Source organism: Eulemur rufifrons, chromosome 7 (genome assembly GCF_041146395.1).
Source record: "Eulemur rufifrons isolate Redbay chromosome 7, OSU_ERuf_1, whole genome shotgun sequence".
In the NCBI taxonomy this organism is placed as follows: Eukaryota; Metazoa; Chordata; class Mammalia; order Primates; family Lemuridae; genus Eulemur; species Eulemur rufifrons.
In genome coordinates this window covers 280,269,549-280,276,922 of record NC_090989.1, presented here as the reverse complement: position 1 = coordinate 280,276,922, position 7,374 = coordinate 280,269,549, and positions in this window count along the sequence as shown.

Sequence of the window (7,374 nt, the reverse complement as noted above, 5' to 3'; positions counted from 1 at the left end):
GTGTGTGTGTGTGTGTGTGCAGCATGTGATTGCCCAGCATGGGGGGTGGGGACAGGGAGGGGCTGGCCCTGCAGCCCAGGGTCCAGATGTGAGAGGAGTGGTGCAGATTAGAGCTGGGAGCTTCAGACAGAACCGGCCTGGCAGCCAGCCGGAAGCCCGGGCTTAAAGGGGCCGCTGACATTATAAATAGCCACCATCCCACCAGCCCGTCACCAGCTTCTACTCCAGCCACCAGCCAGCTTCTGGGAGGGAGGGGTTGGGCGAGGAGGAGCTGGTGTTCGTGGAGAGGCTGTGCTCAGACGGAGTTCGCATACTAAATGAAACACTTGGTTTTGAGTTGCAGGAGCAGGGAGGGGATGTCAGGAGACCCTTCCAGCTGGTGACCCTGAGGACGCTGCCTGAGGAGTTCTCCGTTTCTAGCAAACATGCCCCCTCCACCTTGAGCTCATGTGTCAGGCCTCGAAATGGCTTAAGGGGAGGACTGGAATGGGTCTAGGCGAGCAACCCTACATCCATCTGACCTCTCTGGGACTCAGTTTCCCCACCCCTGGAGGAGAGGAAGACAAGGAGGAGAGATAAAGGGAGCATTTCCAGTCCCCCCACCTGAAGCCCAGGACCTGCTCTGGGTCGGGCACTGAGCCAGGTGCTGCCAAGGATGGGGAACACCTCAGGGCCCCAGCTCATAAAAAGCTGCCTCAGTAAGTAGTCTGCTGAGCTTGTCACATGGCTGGCGACACCCCTCCCAGGTCCCTTCTGCGTCCACCAGGCATTTCCCCTCTCAGGATGCCCCAGTTCCCACCTGTGCAGTGAAAGGCGTCACTGTCAGGTGCTGCTGTAGCCCCACTGCACAGACGGGAGGCCCGAGGTGCAGGGGGGTGTGCAGGGACTCCTTCCTCGGGGCCACACGGCCCGGGAGGGGCCGCGCAGGGCTTGGAACTCAGCCCCATCTCATTCCACACCCTGAGCGCTCAACCGCTCCGGCTCCGCGGGCCTCTGATTGATTGACCCGCCGATTGATTAGCTGATCGGCTGATCACCTGCCGGGCCCCTCCTCCCGGCCGGCCTCCCAGGGAGCCCCACCCCAGCCCGCTCGGTCCACGTGCGGGTACCCCCGACCCGTGGCAAGGAGGGGCGGGGCCGGGGCGGGGCTCCCGCCGCTCCCGCCCCGCCCACAGAGCCTGCCGTTGCCGGGGAAACGGCCCCTCCCCCTCGGAGCCTCCAAGGGGCTTTTGCGTTCTCCCGCCCCGACCCTCTGGCTGGAGGTGGGGTCCTCGGACGTGAGAACTAGGGAAGGGGGAGGCAGAGATGGAGAGATGGGGAAGACAGCGAGGGAGAGACCTGCCAGGAGAGACACAGAGGGGGAGAGACACAAAAACCGCCCGTCCCGCTACCCGGGGAGGCAGAGACAGAGACGCACGAGGCAGAGACCCAGGGAGGTGCAGGCCGCCGAGAGAAACCTGCGGACAAAGGAGGAGGGAGATGCGCAGACACAGAAACGCCCCCGCCCATCCCACGGCGACCGGGGCAGAAAGATGGGGACGGAGACGCGGACAGTCAGGGGAGGGAGAGGACGCAGAGGCAGGCCGAGGCGGAGGAGGGGCGGGCGGGGCGGGGAGGAGGGGCCCGCGCCCCAGGCCCCCAAGCAAAGAGCCCAGGGCTGGCATGGGGGAGCGCGGGGTGGGGGGCGAACTTGTAAAAATAAATATTTATACATTGAGAGTTTCTAAATTCTTTTTGCATTTCCGTAGTAAATTATTCATCTGTGTATCTCCTAGCTGCTTCGGAGTGGCCAAGGCGGGTGCTCCCTTCTATGCTCCCTCCTCCCCCCTCCTCCTCCCCCTTCTACATCCTCCTCCTCCTCCTCCTCCTCCTGCTCCTCTTCGTTCATCCTCCTCCCCTCCCCTCTCTGCCTTTCCTCCTCCTCCTCCTCCTTCTTTTCCTCCTCCTCCTCCTCCTCCTCCTCCTCCTCCTCCTCCTCCTCGTCCCCCCACCTCCTCAGGTCAGAGGCCGGAAGAGAGGACGTGTGTCACCTCCAGGTGACCAGCTGCCATACTCTGGGTTTCTAATCTGCCTTAAATAAGAATAATCATATAAGCAAGTCAGGCTAGGATGTAAAAAACGCTGTCGTCGCTGGCAGTCTGGCACCCCCAACCGGGACCTCAGAAATCTTCCTCCAGAGGACAGGGACGCTGGGGTTGGGGGAAAGGGAGGCTGAGCTAGGAGAGGGCTGCAGTCTCAGGAGGCTGGGCTGCAGTCCTGGGCTGGAGCCTGAGGCCACATCTGCCACTCTGGGGCTTGGACAAGCCCCTCAGCTTGCTGAGCCTCAGTTTCCCCCTCTGTGGGATAGGGCCAGGGGCTAACTCCCTGCTCTCTAAGGCCAAACCAGCTGTTTGGGAGTCTGTGCTGGAGTCCGGAAGGTTTCAAGGCCCCTCTGACCAATCCCCACAGCTTGTCAGGCACAAAAGAAAAACTGAGGGCCGGGCGCGGTGGCTCACGCTTGTAATCCTAGCACTCTGGAAGGCCGAGGCGGGTGGATCGCTCAAGGTCAGGAGTTCGGGACCAGCCTGAGCAAGAGTGAGACCCCGTCTCTACTAAAAATAGAAAGAAATTATATGGACAACTAAAAATATATATAGAAAAATTAGCCGGGCATAGTGGCGCATGCCTGTAGTCCCAGCTACTCGGGAGGCTGAGGCAGTAGGATCGCTTAAGCCGAGGAGTCTGAGGTTGCTGTGAGCTAAGCTGACGCCATGGCACTCACTCTAGCCTGGGCAACAAAGTGAGACTCTGTCTCAAAAAAAAAAAAAGAAAAACTGAGGAAGACATTATAAAGATATGATGCGAGTTCCTCACATCGGGACAAGGAGTGGGAAAAGCAGGTCGGGAGGTCACACCCACTATCAGTCTGTGGCTTTACTACCCAGAGCCTCAGTTTCCTTATCTGCAAACTGGGCCTGGTGACGCCTCCCTCCGGTTGGCCAAGGACAAAAGTCCACCCCTGCAGACTGCTGCGCCCTGCACATACATGGCCTTTGTTCCCTGCTTCCCTCTAAGTCATGAGAAGCCACCAGCGAACCTTGGAGGACTCTCTGGGAATCCGCATCCTTCCTCCGACGCTGCAGGTGGAGGGTGGCCCTCCGGTGGCTCTACCCTTCTGGCCAAAGAGCCTGGGTGTCAGGTCCTGGGTTCAGGTTCTGAGCCTACTTTTTGAACTTAGCCCTGTCCCTTTCCCCTCTGGGGGTGATAGTCCCAAGGTTCCTTTCCGCCCTCACATGTTTAGGACCCTTGCCATTGCTATTAACGACAGCCAGTGCCACTGACCGGTTACAGACCAGTGCCAGCAGCAGTGTGTGGGGCCCTGCAGCTCCTTGTGTCCTCCCACACCCCACCCTGCCCCAGGGCCTGCCTCTGCCCCGTACCGCAGAACAGAAGACTGAGGCTCGAAGGGCCAACTCGCCCCGGGGCAGGTGGCTGGGTGGCCTGGGCAACACGGAGGGGTGTCCCCATGCGCGGTGGGAAGGTGAGCCCCTGGGGTCAGAGCTGCCCAGCCTGGCCTGGCTTAGCCATCTCAGGCCCCTCAGAAGCACGTCTCACCCGAACACGGCTCTTTCTTCCGTCTTGTTTCAAACAAGCACAGTGAGAAAGACATCGGGAGTGATCGCCAGTCCCGCATATTTATCTGCCATCAGTGCTTCCTGCGGCCCCTGACACCCTAGCTGTTCCACAGACCCCAGGGGGGAACCAGGGTGGGGGACAAAGAGGGCCAGGTGGGGGGGTTCACAGCCCCTGCCCTGCCTCCTTCAGCACTGATCACTTGGGTAATGTTTATTTTGAGAAGAAAAAAGAACAAGGTTGAGACGGAAGGTGGGTGTGGGCGCTGTTTGAAACCCACTGTTGTACATAATTAGGAGCCATCTTGGACGGAGAATTGCGGCTCCCTGAATTCCTCCTTATGTAACTCGGCTCTCCCAGGCTGCCACCCAAGGACAAGCAGACAGAAACAAAACAGAGCTGCAGCGTAAGGCGCCTGGGCACTGATTCTGTCCGTAAAACAAACCCACCAAGTGGGTACTGTTGTCCCCATAGTGTGGACAGGAAACGGGGGCTCAGAGACCTTAAGTAACTTGTCCAAGGTCACACAGCCAGTACCAGTCTCAACTAGGACACTTCCCAGTACATCTGACTCCAAAACCCAAGCTTTTGCACAGACCACTCTCCCCTGAAGAAGCCACACGATCACCCGTGTCACAGGTTCTTGCTCACCTCCTGCTCATGTTCGCTGCCAAGCCACCCCCATGGGTTTCTCTGGGCACCAGGGAGGACTCACAAATGCTCGGGAACAGGTTGAGGAGTCACTGAGGTGCTGGGCACAGCTGCCCCTGCTGTGGGCTCTGCCACATCCTCCACACTCACCCTTCAAGGGGGCCCCTGCCGCCGCCCACTGGGTGTGACAGCCATGTTTGCCACCCCGCATGTATGTCGCTGCAATGTGCCAGAGCCCCGTGCCTCCAAGAGGCCCCAAAGCAGGGCTGTGTGGGTCCCAGTGCCCCTGTTTCTTTTCAGCACATTGGGACCTCCCCACCCCCACCTGCATGGATTGGGTTCTAGGGCCACCACCACGGTGCCCCTGTGTCACGACTCCTCTCGAGAAACAAAGCCAGGCACTGGCCAGTCTTGAGCGGCAGCTCTTTCTTCCCTACAGGCAAAGGGCCCCCCAGGACTCCTGAAGCCCAAAGGCTTGATCTGCTGCACACTTCGCCGGAGAGACCCAGACACTTGCGACCACCCAGGCCCGAGCTGGGGCCTGCTCTGCGCTTAGGCAAAGTCAGTGCTGCTGGGGGAGGGTGAGGGCGGCAGCAGAGAGAGGCCAGCTCGCCTTGGCACTAACTGAAGACACAACCGGGGTGTCTGGAAGGTGGGGAATGGAAGCCGTGGAGTGCACGGAACTTTCTTTGGGAGCGGGGAGATCATTAGCACCTACTCAGTTGGTACCAAACCCTGCAAGACCCGCTCCCTGGAGCTGGAGCAACCGCTGCCCACCTGGCAGGGGCGAAGGAGGTGGGGGGACCGTTTGTTTATGCGCTGGGAGGGGAAGGAAACCAATAGAGACTTTCAGACCCACGCAGTGACTCATGCTCCCCACCTTTAGCAAGAAAGGTAGCAATTTTTCTCACCATTATCATAAGAGGGGCCGTTAGCGTCAGCTACGATTACAACCTTGGCCAGCGGCATCCCTGGGTGAGGCATGTTGGTGACTTTTACCTTCTTTCTTGTTGTTTTCAGTGCTGCTTGAATTAATTAATTTATTTTACAATAGGGGTGTATTGTTTTTCCAGAACAATGGTGACATTGCCCAAAAAAGAAAGAAAATTTTGAAATCAAGACAAAGCTATGTAAATCCCGAGATGCTCTCGCAGAGAGATGAAGCAGATAGGAAAATAAGAAAGCTGTTACGCAACTGGGGGCCGCAGGACCAGACCCGGTGGAGCTGATGCCTTTCAGAAAGTTGCCAAAAGAAAGCTGTGGAGGAACAGCAGTGGCTCTGGGAGGTCGCAGTCAAGAAAGGATCCCTGAGGGTCCAACAGGGAGCTGGGAACTGGGCAGCCTGGGCAAGTGGCTCGATCTCTCCAGAACTCAATGTTATCTGTAGGCCGGGGACAGCAGAGCCACCAGTATTAGTACCGAGTCTGGATGGGAAGGGCAGCCCCTGTTCCTGCTTCTCCTCCCCAGTGTCCCACTTGAAACCCTCTGGGACAGAGAACTCACCCTGCCCCATGGAACTCCAGGTCCCAGGCCATCAGCAGCAATTCCTAAAAGCTCCTTGAGACCCTGGGGCAGCACCTGTCTCCTAGAGAGCTGTCAGATAGCCAGACGCACCTGCCCTTTGACCAAACGATTAGGGATTTATACCGCAGAAGCATCCACGTGGTGACAAGGGAAAATGCACCGGGAAATTCACCGCATCACTATTTGCAACAGCAGAACTTTGGAAACACCCTAAACACCCATCCAGAGGGGACTGGCTCTATGAATGTGAAGACACTACACAATGGAAGAGCATTCTGCTGTTAAAAATACTAGCCTAGGGCCAGCCTGGTGGCTCACGCTTGTCACCCCAGCGCTTTGGGAGGCCAAGGCGGGAGGATCACTTGAGGCCAGGAGTCCAAGACCAGCCTGGGCAGCATAGCAAGACCTTCATCTCTACAAAAAATAAGAAAAATTAGCTGCACATGGTGGCACCCGCCTGTAGTCCCAGCTACTTGGGAGGCTGTGGCGGGAGGATCATTTGAGGCTGGGAGTTCAAGGCTGCAGTGAGCTATGATTGTGCCACTGCACTGGGTGACAGAGCCTGTCTCTAAAAAAAATAGGTACCAGGGCCAATCAGCAGGATCATTAAAGGAGAGAAAGAACTGTAAGCCTTCCTTTGTATTTCAAAAGGGGCAGCTAGATAACACCTTGACTTATGAGGAGACACTTCTGGTGCTCACCCACGGCCAGTTCTCCTCTCTCAGGACCTGCCCCCATTGAGGTTGTGCGAGGCCATGTGGCGAGTCCTGGCCAACACACTGTAAGAGGAAGGGGCACGATGCCCTTTTCCCTGCTTCCGTGATCTGGACACAAGGACACCACAAACTAGGGGCAGCCTAGATCCCCGAGCCTTCACAGGGAGGCAGTTGCCTTGGAGAATCACCTAGACTCACAGCAGACTCCACTGGATGCAGAACAAGCTTTTGTGTTCAGGCACCTAGATGCCGGGCTCATTTGTTACTGCAGCACAACGTGGCTTTGCTGACCAATAGAGATGCGTGTCGGGCGCAGGTGAGGCCTGGCCCAGCTCCCGAGAGGATTCTTAGAAAACCACATTCCAGTTCATGGGATGCTGAGAGGCCTTGACAAGTCCCTTGATGCTTCTAAGGCCTCAATTTCCCTATGTTTTTCCCCATTTTTGTCCTCTGATGAGGCCTATACTGCTCATGTTCCCAAACCCCAAAGACCCCAAGAATCTCTGCCAGTACCAGGGGCTGCTGGCTGCTGAGCAGAGCACCTCGAGGGCATCGTAGAAGCTTCCAAGTGGCCCTGGGAAGGAGGAGCCATCATTATCTCCATGTCCCCATGAGGAAACTGAGGCTCAGAGAGGTGAGGTCACTTGCCCAGGAATATCAGGATTTGTGATTCTTAACTGCTCCAATGCCAGTTGCCATGTGGTATTTTTATTTCTTACAAACACAGTTTAAAAGAAAGCACACTGTCAATAACTTCAGATAACTGGGAATAAGGATTTTTTTTTAATTGTGGAAAAATACACATAACATGAAATTTACCATCTTAACCATTATTGAGGATACAGTTCAGTGGCATCAAGTGCGTTCAGAT